The sequence below is a fragment of the Dermacentor andersoni genome, chromosome 4, assembly GCF_023375885.2.
Source record: "Dermacentor andersoni chromosome 4, qqDerAnde1_hic_scaffold, whole genome shotgun sequence".
NCBI classification, from domain to species: Eukaryota; Metazoa; Arthropoda; class Arachnida; order Ixodida; family Ixodidae; genus Dermacentor; species Dermacentor andersoni.
The window spans coordinates 154,414,353-154,432,896 of NC_092817.1; the positions used below are offsets into that span (position 1 = coordinate 154,414,353).

General features: G+C 49.0%; 1 long non-coding RNA gene across 1 annotated transcript; it reads right to left on the minus strand.

Annotated features, from left to right (window-relative positions):
• Positions 1-7,659: 7,659 nt before the first annotated feature.
• Positions 7,660-18,285, minus strand: LOC140217150 (uncharacterized). The gene is made up of 2 exons (XR_011893660.1): positions 18,220-18,285; positions 7,660-7,898 (listed from the first exon to the last, which is right to left on the minus strand). It is a non-coding gene; the product is annotated as an uncharacterized lncRNA (long non-coding RNA).
• Positions 18,286-18,544: the final 259 nt, after the last annotated feature.

Here is an 18,544-nt window from a genome sequence, read left to right on the forward strand (position 1 = left end):
ACAGATCACGCCGTTTAAGCTGGTTTACGGCAGGAACCCGACGACGACGCTATACGCCATGCTGCCGCACGTCACTGACGAGGAAAATCTTGACGTCGCTACCTATCTCCAGCGCGCCGAAGAAGCCCGACAGCTCGCCCGCCTACGGATCAAGACCCAGCAGCGTACCGACAGTCGACACTACAACCTCCGACGACGCTTCGTCGAGTACCAGCCCGGCGAACGTGTTTGGGTATGGACCCCGATACGCCGACGAGGACTCAGTGAGAAACTACTGCGACGCTATTTCGGACCCTACAAGGTCATCCGACGTGTTGGCGCACTGGACTATGAGGTCGTGCCAGACGTCATTTCGCATTCACAGCGGCGCCGCGCTCGATCTGAAGTGGTTCACGTGGTGCGCCTCAAACCCTTTTACGGACGGTGACGAACTTCCTTATTCTGTTGTTTTCTTTGCTACGAGTGCTTTTCTTTATTTCGCTTGTTTGCAGCATCGGGTCGATGCTTTTTAAGAGGGGGGTATTGACACGTGTATTTATCGGGCCACCACGTTTCGCCGCCTAACAAATGTTATCGCACAGCGCGGGACGCGCCTGCATATATCCGAAGTTTCTGGAAAGTTATCGATGCTTCTATCCGCTCTCTGTTGTCGCCGAACTTTATGTTATCTGATTTCATCGCCTGACGCGAATGGTGTAGAACTTTGTGGAAGGCACGCGGGTCCGAACGATTAGTCTGGAACATTCGACGACTGCTGTATAAAAGCCGACGCTCTTGACCCGCTGATCAGATTTCCGACGATCGCCGACCGTGTTCGCCGCTATCGTTGTGCTATAAGTGTAGCCTGTTTTTGTGGGCGCAGGTTCGCCCAATAAAAGCTAGTTTTGTATTCCACCGTATTGCTGCTTTTCTTCACAGTCGCTACCACGTGACAATATAGCAAAATGATACATGCTTGTAATTTACTTTCTTTCAGCTGATGGCATCCTGTGGAGCTTCGTACGGCAACGACTGCTGCTTACCTGGTGCCACAAGTTTGGATGAATGCAGAAGAAACCCGGAACGAGCATTTATGTAGAGCAAAATAAACGTTTCATCATTGCAGAAGACTTCTTTCGTTTTCTTTATAAAATTGCACCCGACAGATTCGGCGCAGTCTTGTAAAGGTCGTTCGCAATCATTTCTACTAAATTATGAAACGATTCCACGTCAAGGCAACGCAGGGTTCAGCAGAAGCGAAAAAAAAAAATAAATGCCGCGCCAAGCACCAACTGGTGTTCAAAACGCGCGCGCCCATAACCAAAACCGGCAGGTGTTAATACCATCCGCTTGGTGTGCTACAGCCAATTCGGCCGCTGGGCTCTATGGGAGTGGCCGCTCTTGTTGAAATTTTTTTCTATGGGCGCATCGGACGCTGCACCTAGGAATCGCGCTGTGAGCAGAAAGAGGAGCCGCGTCGCAAGGGCGAGTGGCACGCCACCTGTCGGGGCAGCGCCGTGCATTGCGAGGAGGGGTCTTCTGTGTTTGCCGCAGGATGGCTCTGCGTGTTGGCCAAGCGCAGAAGAAATGTAGTGGAAACATACTTCGCTACGCGTTTAACTGCGACTTCTGTAATTTACATGCTCATACTTACCGATATACACCGCAGTATAACTTTCTACGGCACGTTTCTAAGGTAACACCGCATTAACTAGAGGCACTCTTGTCCCGCTTTTGAAACATCGAAATCATGGCGGAGTGGTAGCGTCTCGCACTCCGGAGACCCAGCCCATCTTGCAAGTTGTTTTTATTTATGAATTGCCTTCCGCCATCTTTCGCTCACGGTCAACGCCGCCGCCGCCGACGACACCGGCTTTTCTGCGACACGATCTCCTCAGCTCTATCGCGTTAAAAAACACGAGAAACCGTTTCACAATCATGATTTGACTGGTAAAAATGAGGGATGAACGCTATGGTTTATTCGCAAAGTGCAGAAAGAAAGGATGAAACCGTTGGACAGCCAACAGTTGTGGCAGGTAATGCGTTGCATTTGGAAATCGTGCTCGGGAAAGAAGAATATTTAAATGCATGGGTCCTGCAGGAAAAATCTATAACCTTTTTGTTGTGATAAGAGCGCGTGCAGTGGTGGCTAGTCGGTAGTATATGTAATGTTTTATCTATTCCTCATTGACTGTTATAGAGTAAGAAGAGACATTTCATTCTGTCCCGGTAACGCCTTATTGCAAGGTTTTCCAGTTCTGCAGCTTCTAGAAGAGATGATGGTGATGTGCGCCAGCTGTACATCTATATTATATGCTAGTTTACAAGAGAAGTGCGGTACTCAATGCAAGCAAGCTGTGCATTTTGGCAACCTTCCCAGGTTGGTACGATATACAAATTCAGCAGGTGTGCGAAGTCGAGTAAGTGTGGCAAATTCGTGCGCTCGGGTAATTATTGTAAATGTTTAGAATGCTGTGGTATATGTTGTGCGCTGTACGTGGAGTGAAATAGCAACGCGGTGTCATTTGTAAACAGCAATCGGCACTCAGCGTCATACACTGTTATACACTGTTACTTTTCGAACTCTGCAATTCCATGAACAGTTGGTGGCAGAGATACGATTATGCTGCCATCAAGCAGTGAGTGGGCAGGGGCCTCGACATATTTCAGTGACTACCCGGGGCAGTGGAGCATTACTGGCAATGAAAATGCCGACAAAGGTGCCCGTGAGGTGTATGGAGAATGAAAACGCACCTCGATACCAATGTGCAGAATGCACGCAGCATGGCACCTCATCAATGCTGTCCACATTATCTAAAAAATTAGACTACGCCCGAGTTCACCAACCGGCGCCTCTACGCCATGGACCCAAATATGAGATTAGATTACAACTTTTACGCTGTATAACTCGACGGGAAGAAATATTACTGTGCCCTCTGCGGCTTTGAGTTTATTTCACCTCCCCTACTCCTTTCCAATCCGAATGGCAGAAAGTGGCTATTGCAGGTGTAGAAGAAACCATAAAACATCTCCTTTGCCACTGCTCAACATAGAAAAATGAGAGTATTTTACCTTGAACAGCTTTACGGCACTTAGATGACAGCTCTTTTAAAGGAGAGAAGGTCTTAGAACCATGGCCTTGCGCTTCTGCTACGTACGTACAAAGCCACAAACCACTGCTCTGTTTACCGCTTCTGATGAATTGAGCAAATAACGCTCCATTGACTGAGTAATAGTGCAAAGTGCCAGCTTCTATATTTCTTCTCATCTTTCAATCGCCTTTCCTTATAGCAGGGTAGCCTACCGGGCTCAACCTACTTAGACTCTCTGCCTTTCCATTATGACTTCTCTCTCTCTCTCTCTCTCTCTCTTTCGCTTACAACAAAAATGGCGCACGGAGAAACGGTGTCGCACAGCCGAACAATTCAGGTGATGCGCACAAAATATCGGAGTTTCAGTGTTTCGTAAGTCTGAAAAATCATGTAATTGACTACTGCTAACTGTCGATGTTCCCATTCTCGGCTGAATAACAGCAAGGGAAAACTGGCCCTCTAGGAAAATTTCGGTTAGTAAGTATGATTCGAATGCGTCATTGCTTCAAGGATTGTAGAGTAATAGAAGAGTTCGTAGAACAGCAGTGTCTAAGGATGAGCCCAGTTTGCTGTTTACTAGTGACGTGGCTGATGTTTCATTCAATTCACAGCGCACAGTGTGTAACACGTCTTGAAACTGTATTAAACAAGGCTCATGAAGTAATAAAACGCTTCGCAGGGATAGAGAATACGCATAGCGTCTGCTGGCATAAAAAGGAGGCGGTCATTATTCACTTCTTACCAGTGCCTTGTCTAAATTACGAAGCATGCACGAATATTCAATTTGGAATATAATTTTCTACGACAGAATTGCACCAAAATGAAGCGGGAGGGGCCGGAACTTTTGAGTTACGTTGCGGAGAATGCAAAAAAAAAGAAAAACTAGAACGACTGCCTCTGGTGGCAGCTGACGCTGGATGACCTCTTGCTCAATAATGTTCGCCAAACGGCCGTCGCTGGCATATAATAAACTGAACTGGACGTGTTTTCACCTTAGCAGGGCTATTGAAAGACCCTCGTCAAAAACGGTTTCTTGTATAACGATGCTAAGATGAATGATTGCGAAGGGGGCAAGAAGCAGAAGTACTTTGCCTCTGTTCGACGGTATTAAACAGAGACAGGACAGTGTTTTTTTTTTCCTAACTCTGTTGCTACCTTCGTTTATTTTGCACGATAAATTACCCGTTGGGCAAGTAGCCCAAGGGACCTGTGCGGATAGCGCTTTGATTGTGAGAGAATAGGCAGGCAAAGGGAAATTAAAGGATAATTATATTAAGCCGGAAACACTGATGGGAAATTTCAGCAAGCGTGAGCAAAGTCCGAGTAATACTTGAATGAGGTCGCGTCCTAGGTTGTGGTCGAAGTGTTTTACTGACGCCTACGAAACGGATTCAAAATAGCGACTTGAATCCAGTCTCCAGAAAGCAGCCGCGATTGGTCGTCTCCAGGGGCAAAATCGCGCACTTAAGCCCTGTAAGTGCGCTTAATCCGGCACTGTTACCGACAGTTCGCTGGACAGCGCAAACCTGAAACCTCCGTCATCTCAACGAAAGACTTACGCAATATATCTTTCTGTTCAAGTAAGCGAGTGTGCTTATCCAAAGAACGCAAACTGCTAGGCTGCTCAGAGCACGTGTATGGCCTTTGACACCCTGTCCTGCATGTATACGTTCGGGTGCGGTGATGTCAACGCACGTTCTTGATTATCGTGTGCGTGCTTCACATGCACTTCTTATATCTTGTTTAGGCGTGGTATAGACGAGAAAACCATGGCCAGGCGGCGCTACTGCGCCTCCTGACAGCGCCCCCAATGTGGAAACGTGATGCAGCGGGGACGTGCCGTGGCGCGGTCTCCGCTTTGTTTACACCGGTTCGCCCGCGCGTTTCTTCGCTGCTCGTTCTCACGGCGCTCAGTTTTCGACGGTGGCAGATCGCCTGCTTGCGCAACAGCGACGCAGAGATTGCAATGCGGTTTCAAGAAGGCTGCCGACGCGGACAGATTTTTTCGTGGCGGCAACCTCACGAAAGGGGAGCGTCTGCTTCCGCACGTGTACGGCGTTCAACAAATCGTGGACGGTGATGTGACAGTGAAAGCCAAGGGCGTGTCACAGGTGTCCAGGATCGTATACGACGTCGATTTAGAGGTATACACCAAGTTCAGAAGTTTAGCCACTTTATTTCTATATGACGCAGGCACAAAGCGGTCATGCATACTTGCAGAGATGTGGAGGGACGGTGACGATTGCCGTTAGTTTCCTCGGTAGCTGAGTGCGCGCACACGGCTGCTCTCATTTTGTGCTTCCGCCTTTTGCTGCTAAATTTCTTGGCTGGAGCATTAGTAAAATACACGTTTGTGTTCGTTCTGATTTGCGCGGAGCTGTCAGCGAACAACGGCAAGCGTTATCGATGTCTTCGCTTCGCAAAGCCTGCTTGTTTTTGTAAATTCGCATGCTTTTGGATGGCTCCCAGGGAGTGTCATCAGCACTGCGAGCACAGAAAGAACACATGTATTAGGCACAAATGAGCATGGAACGTTACTAACGAGAAAGACCATCTTCCCACCTTCAACAACGTGGCCTAGCCTATAGCTCATTATACTTTCTCAGGCTTAGGTTCAGGCAAATCACAAATTGAGCTGTTTTTGGCAAACTGTACATGCCTTTAATACATGGTGATTCGGAGATGCTAGTGCCTGTAATTTGTGATGCCTATTTCTTGCCCCAATAACGTCACTGCGTGGCACGAAGAGAACTGCATTATAAAGCTAACGCAGTAATGTGCGATGTTGGGCGAGTTGGTGATTAATCATCATACCGTGTTGGTGAAGCAGCGCAATGACCAGTACAAATAGGAGAGACACAAGCACAGCGAGTGTCTTGTATTCATGTGTGTGTCCGCCTTGTCCTGGTCAGTACGCTGCTTCACCAGAACACTAAAGCAGTTTCCTTCCCAGGATACACGAAATCCTAGAACACAACAGCCAAAACACACATCTGCTCAAAATTAACAATTTAAATACTATATAGGCGCATATTGCTTTGAATCATGCTGCAATAAATATTTAGTGTATATCACGCCTTATTCAATGCAGATGTTGGAGTCATTGCAACTCATCGCATTAATCAGCAAGGTGCCTTTTCACTGCTAATGAGGATTGGCTCGTACAGACTGCTCCGCGAAATGAACCCAGACCACGTTAACAGGCGATTACCTTAGGACCAACAGCACGAGCGCAAGCATTAGAGATACATGCCTCACCAAAGCAAATCTAGTGCCTCGTCGGGCGATCAGCTAAAGTAAGCTTGCACCGATGGCCGGCTACTACAGGAAACGAAGGTTTTTGGCAGGAAGAGTGAATCAGCAAGAATGTGCAAGGTGGTAATTACCTTAAAGCAAGCTTGGATATTGTGAACTTAGAAAGCATGGCCAAACAACAAACATAACGCGCACGTCTCGATCGGCTGCTTTCCGATCTGCCGCTTACCGACGCACGCGACGACCGCGGCTTGCATTAAATGCTGTCTGCTATCAGACAAAAGTAGCGCGCGTCCCCTTTCGTTACCTGCACAACTAGTAAATTAAGTTGCAGCGTTTGGAAAATGGAAATAATTCTCTAAAGCTCGTCCATGCCGATTGCGAGTGAAGGCAGAGTAGAATCAAATAAATTCGGGGGTTTTAACTGCCAAAACCATGCAAAACCACTAAATCATTATGAGGCACGCTGTAATGGTTAGTCTCAGGAATACTTATTGCCTCCGGGGGTTCTTTAACGTGCACAAAAATCAAAGCACGCGGTAACAAGGGCGTTCTTGCACTTCGCCCCTATCGAAATGCGGCCGCTGTGGCCGGGAATCGAGCTCGCGTCGTCAAGCTCAGCGTCGCAACACGCATGCATTTACCGCTAACAAGCAGCGGATGTCAACACAATTCAACAACGCGGCATGACTAAACAAACGGTTGGGCGCTAAAAACAGGCATATCACTATTCCGTTTCATCGAGCAGCCGCGATATTGCACGCGAATACGAAAGTATGGTGCTTACTTGACTCGGCGCACTGCAATTATCCATGCTTGTCGTCTGACCTTCTCGTACCACTTCCCCGGAAATCTGTAGAATTTCACGGGCGGCGTTCGACCTTTCGTGTTTTCGAGGCTGTTATGGCAATCAACAATACAGCAGTATTGCGTGCCACCTTTCCTTACTGATGAGGTCGCACTCGCCATCGCAAAAACAACGCGCCCGAGCCAGCATGAGCGCTCCCGCCGAACAGATCACGGGCGCGCGCTCGCGCAGCGACGACCCTCGAAACTTCCATCGGTCCGCTAGGGGAGCATTCGGCGCTGGTGCCGCGCGGGCAAACTTTAGGTTGCCTCGTCTATATATAGACTGGACCTTGTGCTTCTATAGTGCTTGTGTCGATAATTCAAGTGCGATAAAACGCCATGAACCAAAGATTGAAGTTGGAAGGCAAATACTCTGTCCCTAATGTTTAGTTAACTTGTTGCTAACGGAAGTCCTAATTTCCTGTCAAAGGAAATGCAGTGTTAAGTGTAGTATGCTTATAAAAAAAAAAATACCCGCAAGCTTGTGGGGTGCATTTATTGACAAAACTTGCTGACTATATAGCACTGCTCTTTTAAACATGAGGTGCTTGACTCTGCGGGCCATTTCGCCATTATTTACTGCGACATTGAAGTCTTCGGGTTCGCGTTCCAACATTCCAAAGAAAGGCCATTTAAAGAGCAGTCATTCTGCGTACACCGGCCAACAGGACACATATATCCTAGGAAGGGTTGCATCTTTTTGGCAGTATCAGTTGAAATATTCTGCAGAAAAAAAGGAAAGAAGATGCAAATGTAGAATACCCACGATCGACTATCAATAGACAAAAGGGATAGGTGGTTTGCTAAGGTAAAGATGCTTCGCAAATAACAGACGAACACAAGCGCACGCTTTCAAGAAAGTGTTATTTGAGTCAAAGTCGTGAATATTAAAATGTTAGCACGTACGAACATTGAGACAGCACACATTCCATAATAAACAATCTGACTCCCCATCCCGACTCTGCGAAAGTGAGTATCCAGCAAAGCTGTTGAAGACCACGACTAGAACTGCTGAGAGGGGTTTGCAGATGCTTGAATGCTCAATTACTCATCCGGCGCGTTATTGAGCCACAAGAGTATGTGGGCATCCGGACTTCCCCTGTGCTCCAGTCGCACGGCAATACGACCTGTGGCAGCTCGCCGCCGCTGGTCGTATCGGCGTTTCTTTTTTCGTAGCCGGTTCTTGTGGTGAAGCTGCCTCTTGTGAGTCCGAACCATGTGTTGCCTATCAATTATGGCGGGGCTGCAGTAACAATGAAATTAGTTGCTGCCTAACAATTCATTTCATCCAGATTAGGCTGGTTGTTTTATATATGAAAGCCTAGAGAAAAAAAATTATGGGGTTTTACGTGCCGAAACCACTTTCTGATTATGAGGCAGGCCGTAGTGGAGGACTCCGGAAATTTCGACCACCTGGGGTTCTTTAACGTGCACCTCAATCTAAGCACACGAGTGTTTTCCCATTTCGCCCCCATAGAAATGCGGCCGCCATGGCCGGGATTTGATCCCGCGACCTTGTGGTCAGCAGCCTAACACCATATGAAATCCTAGTGAAGTGTCCCTCCACGTCGCAAGCTGCCGTCGCTGCGGCAGCTCGCGCAGTAGTAATCTCTAAAGGGAAACGTATGCGGGCAGCGCCACGTGATTCGCATTGTCAATTCTTTAGTTTGGATGCGTAGTTTGGGCTTATTCTTTACTGGAACAAAAACTCTGCTGTATGTTGAACACGTGACACCGAAGAATGTATGCACGTCTCCCTTTAATCGGTGGAGGTTATTTTTTTTTCTCGTGAGGATGACGCGACGAAAAATGCCGCTCAACTAGATGCTAACAGCTTCGCTGTAAAACCTGTGAAACATGAGCAAAGTGATTGCGCAGCCGCAACATACTGATCTGATATGTACACTGGAACATAATAAAATAAATCGACGTATAGCTTACGCACGCAGTACCGTTTGAGGCAATACAAAACGCCTCCATCAGTTCTCTGGCAGTAGAATCCTTTCTTCTTCCAAGTGTCTTGATCCCTCGAATTCGCAGAGCGCTCTTTCAAACTGCACATGGCGTAGACAAATGCGCAATGCCGATGCTTCTTATCGAAAGTTCGTGCTCCCTTGCATAATTAATTACGCCGCGCCCACTTTATGGGATATATGGAATCGCGCGTTTGCGTACACATCATGGAGTTCGCACGTGTGCCCCACGACATTGGGAGATCAAGATTTTTAGAAGAACCAAATATTCAACCACCACAGCACTGATGAAAACGTTAGTTATTACTGCCAAAGGTAATGCACCCGTAAGCAGTAGCCCTATTTATTTGTTTGGTGGAAGCCAGAGGTACATCGTGCCGCATATTGCCGACCCGCGGCCGTTTATTATTAAAAAGGACTCCACATGCCAGATGGCACCTCCTGATTGGTACCAGCTCGTCACATGACAGAAAGGGGGGTGCGCCATCTAGCTATACTACTATGAAACATAAATGTATGATAACACAGAGATCTGACAGGGGGCGACACTATAGTACATCATCCCCCCCTGCAACAAAGCAAGCATACAGTGAAACGCGCACACAAGACGCGCACTTAAGTCCAAAGGCAATTTCAGTTCGTTCCCCCCCACGTTCACACACGCGCACCAGTCGCACACAAAGCACGCACTTAAGTCCACAACAAATTCAGTCCGTCCCGGCCCAAGTTCACATACACGCGCACCAGTCTTGGGCACCAAAACACAGGCAGTCACTCAAACAAAGTCTGACAAGGAACACGACACAAAACTCACTGCACCGCAACAAGGAGCACATTTTATAGCTGTGTTAATGAAACATGTGGACTGTCTTCTGAATGTCACAACGAGGCCCCTAGCCGTGGCATTTCGAAGACGGAAATACGCTCTACACTACAGAAACAAAATCATCGAGCCACGGAGGCCGTTTTCTGTCACGATGCGGACGCGTGCGTACCTCAGAAGAACTTTGGGGTTTGCGACGCGTATCGGTCGACTTCGAAGACCCAGTCGTCCCACTACTATTTCCCTCCCCCTGGTTGGACAATTGAATGTGGTTATCGCTCAAAGCTGGAGAGGGTTGCCCAGGAAGCTGCTCTCGAAGTCCCAACAAGTCCTGTGAGGCTACCGATTCTCCCACGGAATCAGAGACGACTGCTGACTGTGCAGACTCGGAAGTGATACAGCCAGACGAACTACTTAGCTGATGCTTATAACTATGAGAAGACGATGTCACTACAGACGAATCATCGGAATGACTATCCAAGTTTGAATATGAGTGCAAAAAGTTTCTATCACTTGTACACAATGTACTACCTGCTGGATCCTTCATCACTACGGTTAACTTAGACACATGCCACGTATTCCCATCACTGAGTACAAAAATAGATGGTCCTACCTGGGCCTTGATTTTACGAGGTTTACTGTACTTAAAAAGTCCTTCCCTGTTAAATCTAATTCTGACGGTGTCTCCCACCTTGATACGAGTTGCCTGAGCACCTCTACGTTTGTCTACGTACTGTTTAGTCTGCCACTGTTTCTGCAAGACCCTTTCTTGAGCTTGAGACACAAGACTGTCCTGTTCCCGTAGATCTACACAGAGCCGCATGGTTCCATCCTTGCGCACCACCACGAGTGGAGACACCCACTCAGTAGCCTCGACGCGCTCGATGACGTCGCAGTCCTCGAGACGTCGCAATTCATGTGTGACCTGGTCACGGAGAGCCAGGGGTAGTCGGCGCAACATTGAAGATACTGGTTTCGCATCTTGCTGCCGATGAATTCGGTGCACAAAGTTGTTGACGAGACCCAACTCGTCACTGGAAAGGTGATCAAAACCCGGAGGCACACCTGTGGGGCTCTGTACTGAAGGAAGCGATGGTAGAAGACATGTCAGCGACGTACCGTCGATCTGTATGCCCAAGCGTTGGATGGCGTCTAAACCCAGCAGTGATGTTCCTGTAGTCGTTACGTGGAACGTGACGGAGCATGACCTTGGGAAAAACTGGACAGTGGCTTGAAACAGGCCTTGAATGTCGATGCGTTGCTTGGAGAAATTTTTCAAGTCCACTGTTGTTTGTGACAGTCTGTGCTGTCGACCAAAGTGCTTTCCAAAATCTTCGGCCTTCATCAATGAGACAGACGCTCCCGTATCCACCGGCAGTCGCATGGAGACGCCGTTCACTACGACCGGAACTTGTAAATCATTTTTAGTTTCCAAAGTGCTCACCGTCAAGACAGACGCAGACGGCTGTCCTGCGGAAGTTGACAAAGACCGCGTCTCTGCGGAAGAGACGTGCTGAACGGAACGGGTTTTTCGGCACACTGATGCAAAATGGCCCAACGTGTGGCAGGCGTTGCACCGCCGGTTCCTTGCTGAACAATTCCTGTACGTTGCAATATATTTCGTGCTGCCACACCGATCGCATGCACTACGGTTCCCGGAGGAGCTATGTGCGAAAATGTCGGCCCTCTTGGGGGCTTCTCGGAAGAAGTCGGCCCTCTTGGCGGCTTCTCGGAAGAAGTCGGCCATCTTCATGGCCTCCCGGACTACGTCGGCCATCTTGGCGGCTCCCCGGAAGAAGTCGGCCATCTTGGCCCATCGACGGAACGCCAAGTTGAGATGCCTCGATTCTTCGTACATTTTGGGAGCCGAACGCGCGGTTCGCTCAATGCAGGGCTTCTAACGAGCGTCCAATTTCTTCTGCCTTGTCCAGGGACAGGGTTTCGCCATGAGCCAGTAACTTTTAGCGAACGCTGACGTTCGCTACCCAATGTATGATTTGGTCTCGAACGCGCTCGTTGTAGGTTGTGCCGAAGTTGCACTGTACCGCCTTCTCCTTCAGTGTGGTCACGAATTCCAGGAATCCTTCTCCCTCGAACTGCCTTCGACTGGTGAATTCGTGCCTCTCCGCCAGTACATTTGTTGACGCGGCGAACAGCCGGTCAAGGCGCTGCAAGAGTATCTGGAACTGACGATGGCGGGACCGCTTCACTTGACGTTGACGCTGCGCCAGTCGACTGCCTTGCTGCCTCGCTTGACGCTGACGCTGTGCCGGTTAACTGCCTTGCTGCTTCCTGCTCCTCGTCTGCAAAGTACTTCCGTTGTCCCTCACGCCCGAGAGCGCTGACGAGCGCGGACGCTCGTCGCGAGTCCGTCCAGTCGCCACCGCCGGCCGCTTCGAGGTGGGCCTGAAAAATGTTTTCCATCGATGCCATGGAATTAACGGTGGCCCGGGCAATTCCAGAAAAACGGGAAGGTTCGCCGTGAAAGACGCCATGCCCGGTAGCGTGCAGGAGACAGTGCAGAAAACAAGCCGGAGCTCGCAGCAGGAATGGGGCAAGGAAGAACAAAGGGGCGAGAAGGCCTAGGCTCGGAAGCCTCGCGACGCCAAGTGCGTCGGCGGCGTTTGCTTGCCGTGCAGACACGGAAGGGTCGCTTCACTTACGAAGCTCGTTGGTTGCCCGGGGCTTCGGTCGGAACCGCAGCGGGAATCCCATCCTCGTCGCCAAAAGATATTGTGTCGGCAGCGGCAGGCAAGTGGGAGCCCATGCCCAGCGAACGCGCGGCGAGCGCCGACGCAGAGAAGGATGACACGGAGCTAACTGCTCCTGATGAAAACCGAAACGAAGACTCAGCCGACCCGCGGCCGTTTACTATTAAAAAGGACTTCACATGCCAGATGACACCTCCTGATTGGTACCAGCTCGTCACATGACAGAAGGGGGCTGCGCCATCTAGCTATACTACTATGAACATAAATGTATGATAACACAGAGATCCGACAGGGGGCGACGCTATACTACGCCCATAATGCCCCAGACTTGCTTTCAGTCCTTTTAACTTCACTGCGATGATCTCAAAAGCACGTGAACCCCTCATACACTTTTCGTTCTGTAAAATATTATTAGGAATAGCGCTGTTTCATGCTGTTTTTTTTCTGGAATTATGTTTTCATCTTCCTTCCACGTACAAGAAGGGCGCAAGTCGGGAGCCCTATTCTAAAGGAAGTTCCCGGCAGGGTAGATCATGTGACTGGGGCACCCTATGCCCCAGGCCCCTATTTTAAACCTCACTAATAATACGTCAAGCAAACAAGGTGGCTCTCTTTCTTTAGGTTTAGGCTGCGGCTCTAATATGATTCCATTTCGCCGAGGCTGAGCTTCAGACGCACGATTGCAATCAGAGTTCCATTCCCGCATCCAACCACTTCGGGAGAGAGAGATAGAGAAACAACTTTACGAAGGGATTTCAGGCACGCTCATTCCTGGGTACCCGCAAGCAGGACCCTAATGCACCACAAATTCATGAGTTCATGGAGTTACATGAAGGGGGCACTCCAATCAGTGGCGAATATTGGCCTGGCTGGGTCCGTCGACAGCATCAGCGTCTCCCATTCCTTCTAGAGGGACCGGAGCTCCGCTCCCCGCGCGGCAAGCTCCGCCGGGCTTCAAGGAGAATGTGCGTATGGGTAACGTGGGTGTGGGCGCATTGGGTACAGGAGGTGGTGTAAGCTCCCCGATGAGTGTGCAGTCTGAATGCAGTGAGTTAAGGTCGCCTCCTCTAAGTAGGAAATTTCGGTCCGCGATGCAGTGGACTTTCGGGAGTTGTGCATAGAGGGTGGCCATAGTCTGGTCTAGAGTGCAGTGGTTATAAATATGGGAGGTGTGTTATCCTTCGTTGGAATGATTTCAATGAAACACATGGGGTGGAGGAGGTGACTTTGTGTTCTTTGTAGGTAATGGCGCGACGTATGAGCGTGGACACTCGGCGGATGTCGGTAGTGTCTGAGTGTGCTGCATATTAGCTAGGGAGTTCGGCTTTGTGCTGTGTGTCCCGTAATAGACGGAGTTTAGGTAATACATTGAGGGTAGGTATTAGGAATCTCACCAGCGTGCGCTTGCCCCGAAAACCATGGCAGTCCCATTAGTGATGCGTGGGAAGAATTACCCCGACCCGCCAGTTTCGAGCGTGGAGGGAGGGTGAGGATAGGTTGTTGTGGTGGTAGTGGAAGTGGGCAGGGGTGTAGGAGTGGAAAATGGAGGTAGGAGACCCTTCATAATTAACCCCTTAAGTCAGGTTACAAATTGTGTAAATTTATGTTCTAGAGTTTGGGCTAGGCGTGTGAAGCGTGTGTCCATCTACTGTTCAAGGCCAGAACGTAGTTGTTCCGCGAGTATTGTGAAATTGACATGGAGGCGTGTGTCTAGAGCTACGAATTTAGAGTGAAATTTGTCCTCCAAGTTATTGAGATCAGCCTAGTAATTGTCGATTGGGTCCAAAGCGCGTGTCCCTTTAAGGGGGGTGGGGGGTCGAAGGGTGCTAGTCTTGTGTGGAGGGTTGTTTGTGACACCTTAGTGAGTGGGAGGGTTGGTTTTGGGGAGAGAGTTGGGGAGGGGAGGATGGGTTTACTGGGCAACATGTAAAAAAGGTCGTGAGGCGGCTTACCTCCGCCCGCAGGCCCCGGAGCTCCGGTTACAGGGGTGCTGGGTAGGCGGGATATGGCTTGCGGGTATTGGGTATAACGGTATTATGTGTCTTGAACTTGTCGGCCCATATCAGGTGGTCTGAGCTCTTGGGGCATTCTAGTCGCTGCCCGGCATCACGTGGTTCTTTTGTATCGTGAGTGGCGTTTTACGCGTGGAAAAGATTGGGCTTGCGCTTAGAGAGGGCCTTTGTTGCTTTAGGTGGGTGACGGTACTTGCATTCCCAGACCCCATACAAGTTCGGGCCCTGGTGCACATGTTGGAGTTGGCTCCTTGTGGTGTGACTAGCCGCATCTGGGACACTTTTCAGTTCGAGGTTGGATGCAGACATCCGTGTGGTGGCCGATGGCTCGGCAGTTGCTTCAGGCCTCGACCTTGAGGGGATAGGGCGTGCATAGATACCATACATCTCCACAATAAACAATCTTTTTGTTGACGGTGCTTGACCGAAGGTGCAAAGCATGGATCGTTTGTGTCCCGTCCGTAGATCGTAGAGTATAGTTTCGCGGGAGGGGGGTGGTAGCGGGCGATTATAAGTCTATTACGAGTCCTTGTGGCGATTCCTTCTAGTAAGCACTCGTAATAACCCACCTTACTTAGCCATTGGGAGGTGCAATATATGCCGTAATGGCATACTCACGCTGGTCGTAGGTGATTTGCTAGAGTTGTACTAGTTTGATGGCGTCGCCTTGGTGCGCCGCAGACACTGTGCATCCATTGATGCGATGATGGGTGAGTCCGATGTTGCAGAGTAGATGGCTTGGTTAGCGCTGTGACCTGAATGATAGCGGTGAGGAAGTTGCGTGGCTGAAGAGTCGTCATGTCAAGGCCTACGTGGTAGCAGAAAGGGACAATGTATCCTTCTTTGGGTAGGCGGAGCAATTATTTATCTTTTTCGGAGCTGTGCGGCGTGCGCGCAATTGTGTCGAGGAGCTGTGTAATGCAGGAGTTATGGCGGTCTCCCGCAAGTCCCGCAACTGAATACGCGTCGCCCGCAAAGCACGATCGATGTGTGTACGCTGGCTCGCGTTGAGGTTTTCCCGGTGATTCTACTGGGCTGTCAGGAATTGGGTCCAGTCCTGAGGGTCTTACTGGCGTCTGTCCGAGTCCGTACCGTGCATCTGAACTTCCTTGCTGGCCACAGCCTTCGACCACTATATCTTTGTGGTCCGATGGATTCTCCTAGCTTGTCGCAAAGCCATAGAACTGTGTCTTCTGGGAGCCTAGACCTTCGGAACTAACACTCACTGACTAAAAGTTGCTGCTGGGTGAGTAGGTTCATGATAACAGGAGTGAAATATACGCGCAACAATCACGGAAGGAAGTTGAGGATATGAAGAATGAAGGATGAGGCCAACAGAATATGAATCTTGGCTCTGTGGGACCAACTATTGTGCACTATTGATGTATATTGCCCAAACCAGCCTACATTTGTATTGAGGGCGAGCTCCACCACTGGAAAATCTGGCCCTGCCATCGGCGTGACGTGACATGAGTGATCACGTGGACACAGCGGCCACGTCGGCTGCTCCGGGAACGCCGAAGCCAGCGGAAAACGAAAGTTTAAAGGCCCACCTTCGCTGCGGTTCTGATTAAGCGGTGAAGCTTTCCCGTCTTGGGCGTCTGCTTGACAACATTTGAAAGCACTATAATAGGTAGTGGTTGCCTTTAGAGGCGTGCACATGTATCATGGTAGGCTACTGCTCGGCTACCTTACGCAACGGAACCCGGTGTCAGCCTTATTCCCACATTGTCAGAGAACAAGACGCTGCGTGAAGCTTGGCTCGCGAAACATACAACCGGCAAATAGCCATTGGCTACAACTCGGGTATGGAGCAAGCACAGCCGCGAGGAAGATTTCTGCAACGGCGTAGAGACTGCGATGTTCGGTGAGTAGCAGAAAACGCGCACTGAGACACTCGCCTGCACCCACTGCCCGGCTACTGTCATGACGCTTTATTTGGTTTAGGAACTTGTTGATGCTAGATTCTGGCAAGTTCACTGGAATAGAAAGGGAGTAGTAAGAAGCACATAAAAAATGCATGGCACATGGTTATGTTTGTCGTATGAATTAATGCACTGGATTAGGAAAAAGAAGCAGCGTTAAATCACACGCCGAGAAGACAGATAAACATACAGTGCGACTCAACTTGAGAATTAATATTGAACGTCCAAGAATTTAGAAGGAAAAAAAAAAGATTGACTCGTCGCTACGGCACTTCACAGTTTCCGTAGGCGTCGAAGTATTTATAACGAAATCATTTTTGAACAGTTCTGATAGGGTCTCCGCAACAATGGTTGCTTGTGTACTGTCATATGCTCATATTTTGCTGCCTAAAGCTCACGGCACGGTGTGACAACGCGCTCGCAGCGAAAGCGAAACATTGTGCGCGAACATGCATGCGCAGTCGATCTCGGCGAACCCGTGCGATCGCTGCATTGAGGCTTCATCCTGTTATGCTCCATTTTGTTATACAGACAGCCCACTATAAAAAAAATATTTCACATAGTTTTCTCTCAGCGTTTGCCTATCTTTCACGCAAAAAGCCGGTTGAGGAGACTCCATCGCGGCGACCGCACGCAGTGGCGTTCACTGTATGTATTCGGTAAAAGGATAGCGTCTGTAAACGATTCTGTGCTTTGATGTTGCCCAAGACTATTATTTCCACAGTAAAAAACTTCCCTCGTTTTGAGAGTACTTACAGAAAGGTCCAGGAGGGCTGCCGCGTGATGTTTTTATTCAGCGCCGTAAGCGAAACCTGTGAGGATCCCTCCGCGTGATCCCTCATACTACGCAAGGGAGGCGCTTCCGACAGATAGCGACTCCGTAAGTCCGCGCCCCCATCACTTAATAGTTTATGCCGTTGCGCGAACTCTCGAAATAAAAAAAGGGAAAAAATCACCTTTTATTCATGGTGTTCCTTCCATGGCTGTGACGCATTTATTTCACACCAGTTAACCCTAAGTTATTTTGAACGCGTTGCGCAGTTGCCTCCCGATGTCATTGTATATCACCAACGCTTGCCCGCTACAGAACCAAAAGAGCCATCATTGGCATTTCTGTCTCGTCATGTCAGCCAGCGCGAAACTGGCGGAGGGCCAAGGTAGCTTTAGCAACATTCGACATCGTGCTCGCGACCACGCATGACCCTCGAGTGAACCACTTCTCCGTGGTACAGCTTGTAGCGAATGACGCGTTCGCTTTGCTGATGATTGACAACCTGTGCGACGACAGCAGAATTTGTGTTCACGCTTACAAGGGATGACGACAAGGAAGCGCCAGCCGATGGTCTTGGTGACGGTAAAATGATTGCAAAGCCATTTAAATATACCACTACTGTGGTATCACTGCACACACGCCAGTCATGCACTACAGCGTTCGTTTTCGCAGTGACAGGCAAAATAACCTTGGTGATTTTATGAACGTCTATAACGGCTTATTGACAACACTTTTGTGCAACACTGATAAAGTGGCATATACATGCATGCGAAGATATTCTTGATGAAGAGGCACAAATTGTTGAATTGTCAGCATTTCGAAACATACTGTGCACTCTACGTCTTCTTGCGTGATTGTCACCGATTGTTGAGAGCCTGTACAGGTTGCCTTGCATCCCACACGGATCTGTAAAAAAAAGTCATAGTATTACATATACAACATTTGAGCCACTCCAGGAATAAAACTGTTGCTGTCTTCTCCCATGACTTCGAGCATCAGAATGTTTTTAACCTAATTAGTATTATTTACACAGAGTCACTTAATACACGAGGCAAGGAGAGTCTAGTGATAGGCCCAAAATATTGTATTAAAGAAATTCTATATATAATATTTATCCCCATCATTATTAATTGTTGCATGATTTCATTAGGAG